The sequence below is a fragment of the Stylophora pistillata genome, chromosome 14, assembly GCF_964205215.1.
Source record: "Stylophora pistillata chromosome 14, jaStyPist1.2, whole genome shotgun sequence".
Classification (NCBI taxonomy): domain Eukaryota; kingdom Metazoa; phylum Cnidaria; class Anthozoa; order Scleractinia; family Pocilloporidae; genus Stylophora; species Stylophora pistillata.
The window spans coordinates 4,076,393-4,088,481 of record NC_142532.1 but is presented as its reverse complement, the minus strand read 5'-3'; positions in this window follow the sequence as shown (position 1 = coordinate 4,088,481).

The following is a 12,089-nucleotide window of genomic DNA, read 5'->3' as shown; positions in this document are numbered from 1 at the left end:
GATGGAATTCTAATCGCTAAGTACTTAAGTGTGCTTAATGTAAGTCTGGGGCCAGAGCGTGGTAAAATAAAATGAAGTTTCATTGTCTTTTTTATCTTGACTTTTGCGTGACGGCACGCAAAAAAATCATGACTTCGGATTGTTGATTACGTAATTTGCTTTTGCTCTTAGTGCTTTTTACTTTATTCACATCGAGATGAAAAGTTTACTTCTTTCGCCATTGCTCACTGTCACTTAAGTTTTTGTGGCCTCTACCCGACGCATCTATATTTTGCAAACGTCCACCTTGTCTTTGTAAGCGTCTGGCTTGTTTTTGCAGAAGAGCTTGGATACACTTGCACTTGGATACGCCACATAGAGTAAGTAAGTTCCTAGAACTTCGCTCTAAGATTTTAGTTGTACTTCCTCTTTAGATATATAGGGGCGTTATTTGTTTTAGTTGACTCACTCACTCACTTACGCACTCACGCACTGATACTTTCTCTGATTTAACTGTAAATTCGACGTTTGTCATGGGTTTTGCCGACCTGAATAGCATCATGCATACATACATACATACATACATACATACATACATACATACTTACTTTATTTGTCACGTAGGTCGATAAAAGGCAGCTAAAAAGCTGATGTGGACCAACAAACTAAAGTGTATCTACAAAATTTAAATAATAATAATAATAACAAACTTGTGAATTTATGGTAAGTGAGAAAAGATGTAATACCTAGTAAGATAATTTACAGTTAATTGACTGTAGTGTTAAAAATAAATAAAATAAATAAAGATAGTAAAATAACATTAATATATGTAATTTACAATGTCTTTATTTATTCCCTGTAAACCATTAAATGTTATTTTATCTAAAATGTCGGATTTTACCTTAAGAGCAGATTTAAAAGATGCTAGACAGATCGATTGAAATAAAAACCGCTTCCCTCTGAATGAACTCAAAGCAAACTCGATTAGCAAAAAAATTTCTCCTTGAAACTTTTTCTGAAACCCGCATAATTTTGACCAGTTCTGGGTTTGAGTAACGACCTCTATCTTGCGAAGAAATTTAGCGTTAACAGTAATCAATATCAATAATAATAACAACAATTCCGTCGATGTAAATCAAAAAGCCCGATACTCGTAGGAGCTTACTAACATTCGTCGTGGCCAAACTGTGAACTCAAGACGAGAGCCCAATAAAACAGCAGCTTGTCTAAGATAGAAATTTTGTTCTCGCAACTTTAACCATGGACAACTTTGATTAGACATAAGAAAGAGGAAAAAAGCAACAAGAAACTCTTAACTTAAGTAACTTGAATAATAATGAGCTTTTCAAGGATCTCAGCTCTTTAAAGAGGGTGTGAATGGGGTTGACCGACTAGCGACAAAAGGCGAAAAATACTACCGACTACCGACAAAACGAGAAAAAAAATTACCGACTACCGACAGAAAAAAATTTAACCGACTACCGACATGGGCCGACATTATCAAAATTTGTTTCGGAAAGATGAGACCAGAAGAACATTTTGTATCTTTTTTCCTGTCATCTTCTTACATTTTGGCGGGAAGAGCGCGGGGTTATTTTGCAGAACAATTTGCGGTACTCGAGCCTACGAAACCTCCCGCTGTAATATTTCAACCACGTTGTTTGTTCATACAGTCTAGCCATGTCAGCCATAAGTGGAATCATAAAACTGATTGAGAATATTTTTCCGAAAAGGCGAAGAAGTCGCAATCGAACGCCACCATAGCCGGGTTCCGGTCGACGAAGATAAACACAAAGAGTATTCGATTTTAAAAAACATCTCTTCAATTTGGAATTGGTGGTTTCTCGCTGAAGCTCTTTCGCCAGGGAAAATCGTCCTCGGGCAAATGCGAGAACTTTGCTAGAGTAACAGCTGGGCAGGGGCAGCTAGAACTGCCAAATTTAACATCGCGCCAGATGACAGCAGCAGTGAGCTCAACGGTAAGTCTTAGAACGCTCTCTTAGTCTGAATAGTTTTTAAACATGTCCAGCGCAGTGTGATGGTTGTATCACTGTAGTAGTTCTGTAGTTAAGTTATAAGATTAAATATTTATGTTGTTCACTACTCGTTCTATTTTTTTCCATTTGCTGTTTTTCGTGAAGAGAAAATTTTTGTTTCAGAAACGGGCTAAATAATAAAAAAATATCCCTTAGAAATATTAGTCAGTAAAGGGGTTTAAGTATAAACTTCCAGTCTGTATTTCTGTGTAATGAATAACGCAACTTAACAGCAATAACTGTTTAACCTGCAAATTGTTGTATTTGACTTCGGTTCAGGGTTAAAATACAAAAATTTTCTAGTTTGAAAATAAATATGTTGTTTATCGCACTTAAAGTTCAAAGCAAATAATGCCATATTCTATTGATTATTGCGGCTTCAGGTTAACAGCCACTTCCATGGCACGGGCACACCGCATGGAGCCTCGCTCTGTTGTGTGTCCCGCACCCTTGTCCTCCGTTCTCTTCTGTGTCTTGTTCACATGTATATTTTAGTCCTTTTAGTATTGTAAGTATGGTGAAAGCGATTAAATAAAAATAAGATTGAAGTTGAGAATTTATCAAAATGGAAAATGAGCAGATATAAACAAGTAAAAATAAAACTTTTGGATAACCTGGCGTCAAACTACTCAGTTTTCTCCTGAATGAAAGGAAAGTTGTTAAATCTTACATGTCCAACCACTTTTGGAACCACCTTCAGTGATGTATGGCGTGTTACATTGAAATGAGTCATCAGGAATAAGCGAAAAGGCTTGTGGTGGGCATAGAAAAGCTTGGTTGATGCCGTTTGCGAGGCGTTTAATATTGAGATACAATGAATAGAAGAAGTTCTTATATTTTGAACTGCGGTATTAGATACGTATGATGCATGATCCTCGCAGTAGATAGCGCTATTTATGCAATAGCGAAAATCAGACCTGAAAAAAATCAGGCCTGTACGGGATTCGAACCACTGACCTCTGCGATACTAGTGCAGCGCTCTACCAATCGAGCTAACAAGCCAACTGGGAGCAGGCCGTTAAGTTGATTCGTAATAAACCCGTGAAAGTGATAAATGAGATACAATGAATAGAAGAAGTTCTTATATTTTGAACTGCGGTATTAGATACGTACAGGCCTGATTTTTTTCAGGTCTGATTTTCGCTATTGCATAAATAGCGCTATCTACTGCGAGGATCGTGCATCATACGTATCTAATACCGCAGTTCAAAATATAAGAACTTCTTCTATTCATTGTATCTCATTTATCACTTTCACGGGTTTATTACGAATCAACTTAACGGCCTGCTCCCAGTTGGCTTGTTAGCTCAATTGGTAGAGCGCTCCACTAGTATCGCAGAGGTCAGTGGTTCGAGTCCCGTACAGGCCTGATTTTTTTCAGGTCTGATTTTCGCTATTGCATAAATAGCGCTATCTACTGCGAGGATCGTACATCATACGCGTTTAATATTGTCATCAGTGAAAGGCTTGTCAATTAATAGCTTGTTAGATAAGTCAGATGGTGTTTTTCCCGGGCGGCAAATGCGTCTGCATTGTGCCCACCAATTCTTAGGATCTGTATCTTTTAACTCATGGGCCTTCACTTGGTAATAAGTGAATTTGCAGCGTTTTCGTTCTCTGTTCACCATGTTTCGATAGTAGTTGAAAAGCCGTTTGTTGCCACTGTGATAGGCTGTAACGACCTTAACTGTGATCTGCTGGGCGCCAGAGAACGTACCGATCTTACAGATAGCAACTACAAAACGAGGAAGCTACTGGATCTGTTTGACCTTTTTAATATGCAGAATGTTGTAAACGAACCTACTCGTGTCACACCAACTACACAGTCCTTGATCGACTTGATCGTGACGACCAAGGTGAACTTAGTCAAAAAATCTGGAGTTCTACCGCTTGGATTATCAGATCACCATCTTACTTACGCAACTCTCAAGCTAAACAGCAAAATACCCCCACCCAAATTATACTGACCAGAAATTTTCAACATTTTAACGACAAGGATTTTAAGACAGTTAGTGAGCGAATGCCATTTCACAAAACAATAGTCTTCAAAGACAAAGATGATTCCCTGTGGGCCTGGGAGCAATTGTTCAGCGGTGTCTGCGACCAACACGCACTACACAGAGTTGTGAAAGCACGAAGCGTGTCTTCTCCATGGATTAACAAACACATTTTAAGCTTAAAATGAACCGAAGATTCAAATTGTTCAAGATAGCGATCCAATCCAAAGAGGCCGACAAGTGGGCCGATTACAAAAACTAAGAAACGAAATAACCTCTGACATAAGAAATGCCAAATCAGCTTATTTTAAGAGGGAATTTGATGAGGTTAAAACCACCTCTGCCTATTGGAATTTACTGTTTAGAGCAACTAACCCCAAAGCTCGAAAACCAATCGGCCCGCTAAAACGTGACTGTTGATGATAAAGAGAAAGCTAACCTACTAAGTTTTTTCTTCGCCACTGTTGGAACGAAACTGACTGACACCATTAACCCACATAACCTGACAATCACCACTATAAAACCTATGCTTGCCCCATGTATGTACGATGCACGAGTATCATACGCTGAAGTTGCGAACAAACTTATTACTTTGAAGACAAACAAAGCTACTGGCCCTGATGGCATTTCGCCACGGTTACTTGCAGCTGCTGGAACATCTATCGCCGTGCCGCTGACTAATCTATATTTACGCAGCTTGAGAGACGCGAAAGTTTACGATGACTGGGAAGTCGCCAGAATAAATCCTATTTTTAAGAAAGACGACGGGTCAGATATATGAAATTATCGCCCATTGTCTATGCTAAGCGTACCAAGCAACAATTCTTGAGTCTTGCGTCACCGACTCTATTGTTGATCATGCCTTCACTCGTAACCAGCTTGTAACCCAATATCAGTGGGCCTATCGCAAAGGCCACTCTAATGAATTACTATTAGCACACCTAACCGAAACCTGGAGACGCGCCTTGGACTCTAACCTTGTTGTTGGCGTACTATTCATCGATTTCCAAAAAGCGTTCCACAGCATTTCCCATAAAATCTTATTCCACAAACTTGAGCATAACTACGGGATCAAGGGGAATCTACTCGCCTGGGCAGGAGACCATTTGATTAAAAGAAAACAATGCACCGTTTTAAATGGAGAACTTTCTGACCAAACTTACGTAACCTCTGGTGTCCCTCAGGGGTCCGTGCTGGGATCAACACTTTTCGCCCTATATACCGGCGATTTACCCGAGGCTGTTAGTTCCGGATCTCTATCTATGTACGCCGACGACACGACCATCTATTGTATAGGCGAGTCAGTGGACTCTGTCACCAACACCCTCAACAACGCATAAAAGGAATTAAAAGATTGGAGTTCAAAGAACAACCTGGTTCCCCACCCCAATAAGTGTGAAGCAATGATGTTATTACGAGGCAGTTTCACTGGTCAGTTCGACGCTCTCGCACTGCGCAATCACACCATAAGATGGGTGACCTCCGCACGACTATTAGGTGTAATTATCGATGATAAACTCACATGGGCTCAACACATTTCTGAAGTGAAGAAAAGCTTTGTTAACAAATTAAATTTATTAAAGCGGTGTTCTTTTTTATCACGCAACATACTCCTAGATCTATATTTTAAGACAATTTTACCCTCTGTTTCTTATGCGCTGCCGATATGGGGAAGTTTTAGTAAAAACGATGGGTTCTTGCTCTGGAATCTCTACACAGTTGAGCTGCCAAGTTAATATACGGCCTAACGCGAGATATGCCCACCACAGCACTTAAGACTACCAATGGGATTCCTTACACTTTATGTATAAAGTCAAGTTGGCAACACTAGCTTATAAGATTTTACATGACTGTAACCCTCTCTCCATGGGTCATATTTTAACCAAGACGACTTCTTCTATCCATCATTTACGTACTATGAACACGGTAATAGTGCCACCCTTCAACACTTATTTTATCAAAAATTCAAAAGCATTTAGAGCTTCTATTGTGTAGAATCTCCTCACCAGGGATCTCGCAAAAACATCCGATGTCAAGAACTATACAAGGATGGCCTCTAAATCCGACAAATTACGCAACTTAGACTTTCAGGCGGAATCTCCGCAAACAATGCCTCACAATAATGATAACGATTTTCTATGTTATTAAGACGATTTTTATATATTTTTATCCTAGGTTTTAGTTTAATTGCACGACCCCATAAGCGCAACACTTTAATCACCATCGTGTTGAAATAAAAGTTGTTGTTGTTGTTGTTGTTGCTCTTGTTGTTGTTGTTGTTGTGGTAGGTAATACATCTACGAGCAAGCAGAAGTTGATGAACGCTTCCGAAAAGAAGAGCGACCAGTGGGAAGTGAGGAGAGAACGTAAATCACGAGAAGAAGCAAGAGAGGACGAAAGTTTTTGCAAAGAGGAGTATGATTGAAGGAGGTGACATAAAGGAGGGTGTGAATGGTGTTAACCGATTAGCGACAAAGGGCGAAAAATACTACCGACTACTGACAAAGATCGAATATTTTAGCCGACTACCGACAAAGTGAGTGAATTTTAACCGACAACCGACAAGTGGACTCCCCCATTCAGACCCTCTTTAAACGCTTTGTTTCGTATTCAATCGCATAAAAGGTATTTGTAGTGTAAGAGAGAGTGAACCAATTGAAACAATTCAAAACAAAGATCTTGTGTAAACGAGTGTGCAAACTTAAAGCAAGTACTTACGAATTACGAAAAGCAAATAAGACGTCTGTTGAAAAGGTGTTATCGTCCAATTTCGGATGCTATTGTCCGATTTTCGGACACTATTGCCAGAATTTGTACGCAGCCATTCGCTTTCGGATGTTGTTGTTTAATTTTGCACGCAAACGTCTGATGATGATTTCGTCCAATTCTAATGAATAACTTACTATGTGTTTCTTTTTTTTTTAATGCACTTTCTCCTCGAAGGTATTTTAATCTTTCTATAACCCTGGCCTTGTTTGAACGGCAAGAACAGAAATGCGGGCACTTGTGATGCTTCTTTTCTTTGTTGTGAAGAAACTTAGTATTAACAAAAAACTGAAAAAAAAAAATGTAAAGAAAAAATGGACATCAAAGTTTAAGAATTAGAAACAGTTCGTTTACAAATCCATCATTGAAAATCGAAGGGCCTGATACTGAATTTTGTCCAAATCGGACAATTGTGTCTACAACTGGACAACAGTGCTCAAATTTGGAATACGTAGTCCAAAATCGAACGATAAAGTGTCCAAATTCATGCAGTGGCGTCCAAAAACGGAAAATGGTATACAAAAACTGACTATAGCGTCCAAAATGTGACAATGGTATCCAAAATTGGACAGAAGTGCTCAAAATCGGACAATTGTGTCCGAAAGCAATAAATAAGAGTCCAAAATCGGACGCTAGTGTCAAAAAAGTGACAGTAGCGTCTGAAATCGGACAATGGTACCCATTATCGGGCAATAGTGTCCAAAATCAGTCACCAGTGTAGCATAGAAAATCGGACACTATTGTCCACTCTAGATTCTATCGTCCAATTTGGGACACCATGGATTGATTTCAGACACAATTGTTTGATTTTGGACACTGCTGTCCAATTTTGGACGTTGTCGGATATCGGACGCTGGTGTCAGTTTTTGGACGCCATTGTCGGTTTTTTTTTTTATACTAATGTAAGTACGTAATCAAGTAAGTAAAATAACTGAAGAGTGTGATAACAGGGTACGCAAAACGTTGTTATTCAATAACAATAAACATATATGCTTTAAATGAAATAATTTAATATATAAGATATTGTCCACTTTTAGATATTAATCTCCACTTCCGGGGGCTATTGCGATGAAATAAAATAACCCCTTTCCGAATTACCCTTGGCCTCATTTTCAAAACGAGTCCTGGTGCTCATCCTTTCATATGATTATAAGTTTTCATTCACATGCAAATTAAACTCGTTTTCACAAGAATGGCGGAGCACCAGTCCTCGTTTTGAAAACGATGCCAAGGGTAATTCGGAAATGGGCTAATTCATTCGCTATTCATAAAGAGATAGGTGGTTACATCACCAGATAAATAAGTTAATACTTCTTAAATAACAAAGTTACAACAGATAGTCAGGGGGCCTACCAAAACCACGCGGAAATTGTCTTTTTTTGGGCATTAATTCAATTGCACACTAATGAGGTCCATTTTTGAACGCTATTGCCTGATTTCGGACGCGTTTTTTTTATTATTTTGGACATGATTACGCTTAATTTGCTTTTTCCACTTGAAATCTGACTGCATCCGACTCAGAGTTGAGTCGGTGTGACTGAGTGGCATGTAGTAAATGTCTCCCCGCTCCCCTTCCAATCGAGCGTGTATGCATTCTTTTTGACAAGTACTCCATTTTAACTTCACCTCCACCGAGGCAATCCACAAGGTTTTTGTTTGAACTGATTTCTGTGAACTGAACCCTGCTTTTCGTTGATTGACCGTGTATTCCATAGCAAGCTCATGACTATAAAGGTTGTTTCCTCCATAATGAATTCAATGTCGGTTGGAAGCTGGGTGAATTTAACTGCTTTCAAGTCGATCTAATTTGATTTACTTCCCGATTTCAGATCTTTTGCGTCAAACAGTACGTCAACTTATACCGTCATCGTACTTCTCAGAATAATATATCTCTTAAATCGTGAACTTATTCCATCAACTAATCAAAACACTCAAATTCTTAGCCATCTTGACGTCGATATGTAAGTTTTCCTTCCCAATTATCTAATTAAGTTAACTTACACATATTTCATTTCTTATGTTTTCACTTAAGATTACTAGTGTTTTGAAGAAGGCTCCGAATACCTCGAATGTTGTTGGATTTCGCACAGTGAAAAATTTTATTCCATTTCTGGTAGATTTTTTTATGGCATTTTTTTTGTTTTCAATGTTGGATTTTTTACTATTTATGTACAACAATGAGGAAATCAGCGTTGATCTGGAAGTACTAGTTATTGAAATGCACTTATAAAATATCGAAGGAAGGGCTAAAATAACCGTGTGCCGTGTGGGTTTCATTTAACGTCAGCCGACCTTTCCCTCAATGGTTCGATTTTGCTTTCAATGGGAGGAGATGAGCGAATCCTCTTAACTCTATTTTTAAGCACTGACGGCCTTCCTGTACCTGTGGAAATGACGCATAAACGTCTATTCACGAAAACGGTACACGTTTTAGACAACAGTCGTCAACAGATATAATTAGGAACGGACGAAATTGATCGGAATATTCAGCAATATTTACTGAGCCTGCGGCAAATAACTGTTCAGTTTAATAGTTTAATTACTACGGTGATTATCAGAGTAGGTGGAATTAATCTCAATTGATTTTTAAATCATGGGCGTCAAGAAATAGAACCGCAGCCATTTTGAAGATTGGGGTTTCAGTTTTACAATAATGACTTCAGTCTTCGACCAATCAAAGTGCGTATTTCGCTCTGAGTCATTGCACTAAAACGGTAATAAGTGTCGATGAAGAAATATTCCTTTCTAAATTTACAAACATTTTAAATTCACACTCGCCATTCAGCGGCGTTTAGCGGCAGCGCCAACGATTCGTAAAAGATGAAGGCGCATTCGTAGGGACATAAAAAATATATATATAGAAACGTAAACAACTGCACGGATATGCGGCACGTAATGCATAACAGTGAAGCCAGCTTTGTGTTCATATTCTGACGTTCTGAAGGATAAGCTAATATCAATGAATAAGCGCAGTTAATAACTCTCTTAAAAGTTTAAGCACCAGCATTTGAGTCAATATTAATAAATGACGCATATTCTCACGCAAGCTGCCAAAAATCACATTCTTATTGTATTGATCAAGACTATCTCACGGGTCACTCGTTCAGTACACCGAACAAAAGATCGATAAAAGAGAAACCCAAAAATGGTGTTTACAAGAATTTAATCACATTAGTGGCAACTTTGAACTGCTTTGCTGCCTTAGTGATCGTTTAACAGTTATGCGTCTGATAAAGCTGAAATATCGGAGCACTTTGTAAAGCAGATACAAACACATATTTTGCCGTCATACTGGCTCCGTCAGCCTGGCGGTTGAGGAGTTTTCTTCGCCCATAGCATTCTCGCCCGGCTATTCTCGAGTACCACTAAATGCTTGGTGTGGAATGAAATTCCATGACCAATATTTTCTAGAAAATTTTGGCGAGACAGAAACTGATCAGCGATCCATTTTGTAGAGCTTTTTTGTGATGTTGTGCGGATGTAAAATTCCCCTGGCGTGCGGCCCTCAGGAGTACTGCATGTGTATCACGTGCATTGATAGGGCACGTGCCAGTATGAAAAACTGCCCTATGAAATCATGTCGCGTGCGTTTTGATGACTTAACATTTTTTGGACTGAAAGTTTGTTTACTTTTTATAGTGGGAAATGCAGAGTTATCCGAATTTATGTCTGACTGTTTATGCCGCGGCAAAGAAAAGGAAAAAGATTTCATTAGTAGACTTTTTACCGCGGGAAATTATTATCATCCAAAGAAATCGCTCCGCAAGAAATCGCTCTTTAAACAAATACAGACCCGATGATACTAGATCGCAAAAACGGCTAAAATTTGAACATTTTCCTGCGTGTGCCTTCTTCCAGAATTTTAAAGGTCAAATACGATCAATGAGACTATTCCTAAAAAGGTGAAAAGTATGACTGGAAACTCTGATTTATTTGTGGTTCTGACCACAATTGCCACGCCTACCATAATTAGACTGGACTTCCTACATTTATGTTCATGTACAATTTTTCACGGCTACAAGCAGTTCCCACAACAATACGTTCTACTTACAACTGCTGAAAGCCTTCTCGTGAGACAAAAAACATTTAAAAAAAAAAATGTTATTTACCAACACTTACATATCATTTCTATCTTACATAAACAACTCGCATTAAAGAATTCAAAGCATTTTGTTTATGGATGCAAAAGCGGAAAAAAACCTTTAGCTGATGCTTCAAAACGAGAATATACGCGACACCGTATCTAGCAAGACACAATCAGGTCGTTTTATGGAGTCGGAAGTTTTTGATATTACAGTTTTCGCATTATGCGAAAAACAGCGTAAATGGTTTTATTTTGAAAGGCATGTTTTTCTTCTTCTTTAGTTATCTGTTAGAAAACGTGTCTATTATTTTGGAAAATTCATTCCCTAGTGAGACTGGAAGACAAACCACTACCGGGTCCGATAACGTATTAAGAGCCAATAAAGAAAAAAATTTTTCACTGCCTTATTCCTACAATTTTAAAAAAGTCTAACTTATTTTTCTGAATGATATTGTTTTCTAAAATTTTTGCTCCTTGCGTTAGGTTTTATGTCTTCGATAAAACTAAATTTTTGAGAAAAGATTTCTAAATCGATCGTGCAATGGGTATGTTTAGTCTTTTTGACTAAAAGCATCCCGTTTTTCATTGAAATCGCGTGACCAAGTTAGTCATGCGACTACTGGCGTGAAATGGTGAAACGGTAAAGCATTCAGTATTTTCTATTTCAGACAATAAAAGTAGAGTGTTGGTTTTAAGAGAGGAGAAGTGTAGTTCTTCCAGATTTACCATTTAATTTTCTTTCTTTGGGGAGTACTCCTGGTCAAGAAAATTGAGCACTGAAATATTAGGTCAGCTGGTTCATTAGGGAATATATATATTTTTGCATTAACATCAGCTGGTTCATATAGGAAAGTCGGTGTGAAGCAGGGGATATTGTAACACAACATGGCGCCATTTTCTACCTTGCATCTCTTCAAAGGAAAAGCCATTTTCCATGCCGTTGAACGTTTTCTACTGTTACGATAATTTGGCAGTAATGGAAAATGGATAAGTGGGCAGGCATTCTTTAAAAAAAATGCAATAATTTCTGTCGGAAAGAAGACGAAAGTAGTGTGTTTTTGTGATATTCATGAGTGGGGCAGTGACCTTTGAGAGTGGGTGACGGGACTGAAGAACACATGTCTTCACGTATTTTAATTTTTTTTCTTCTCCTTCTTCTTCTTCTTCTTCTTCTTCTTCTTCTTCTTCTTCTTCTACTTCTTCTTCAGAAGTTGGCTCACACATTCC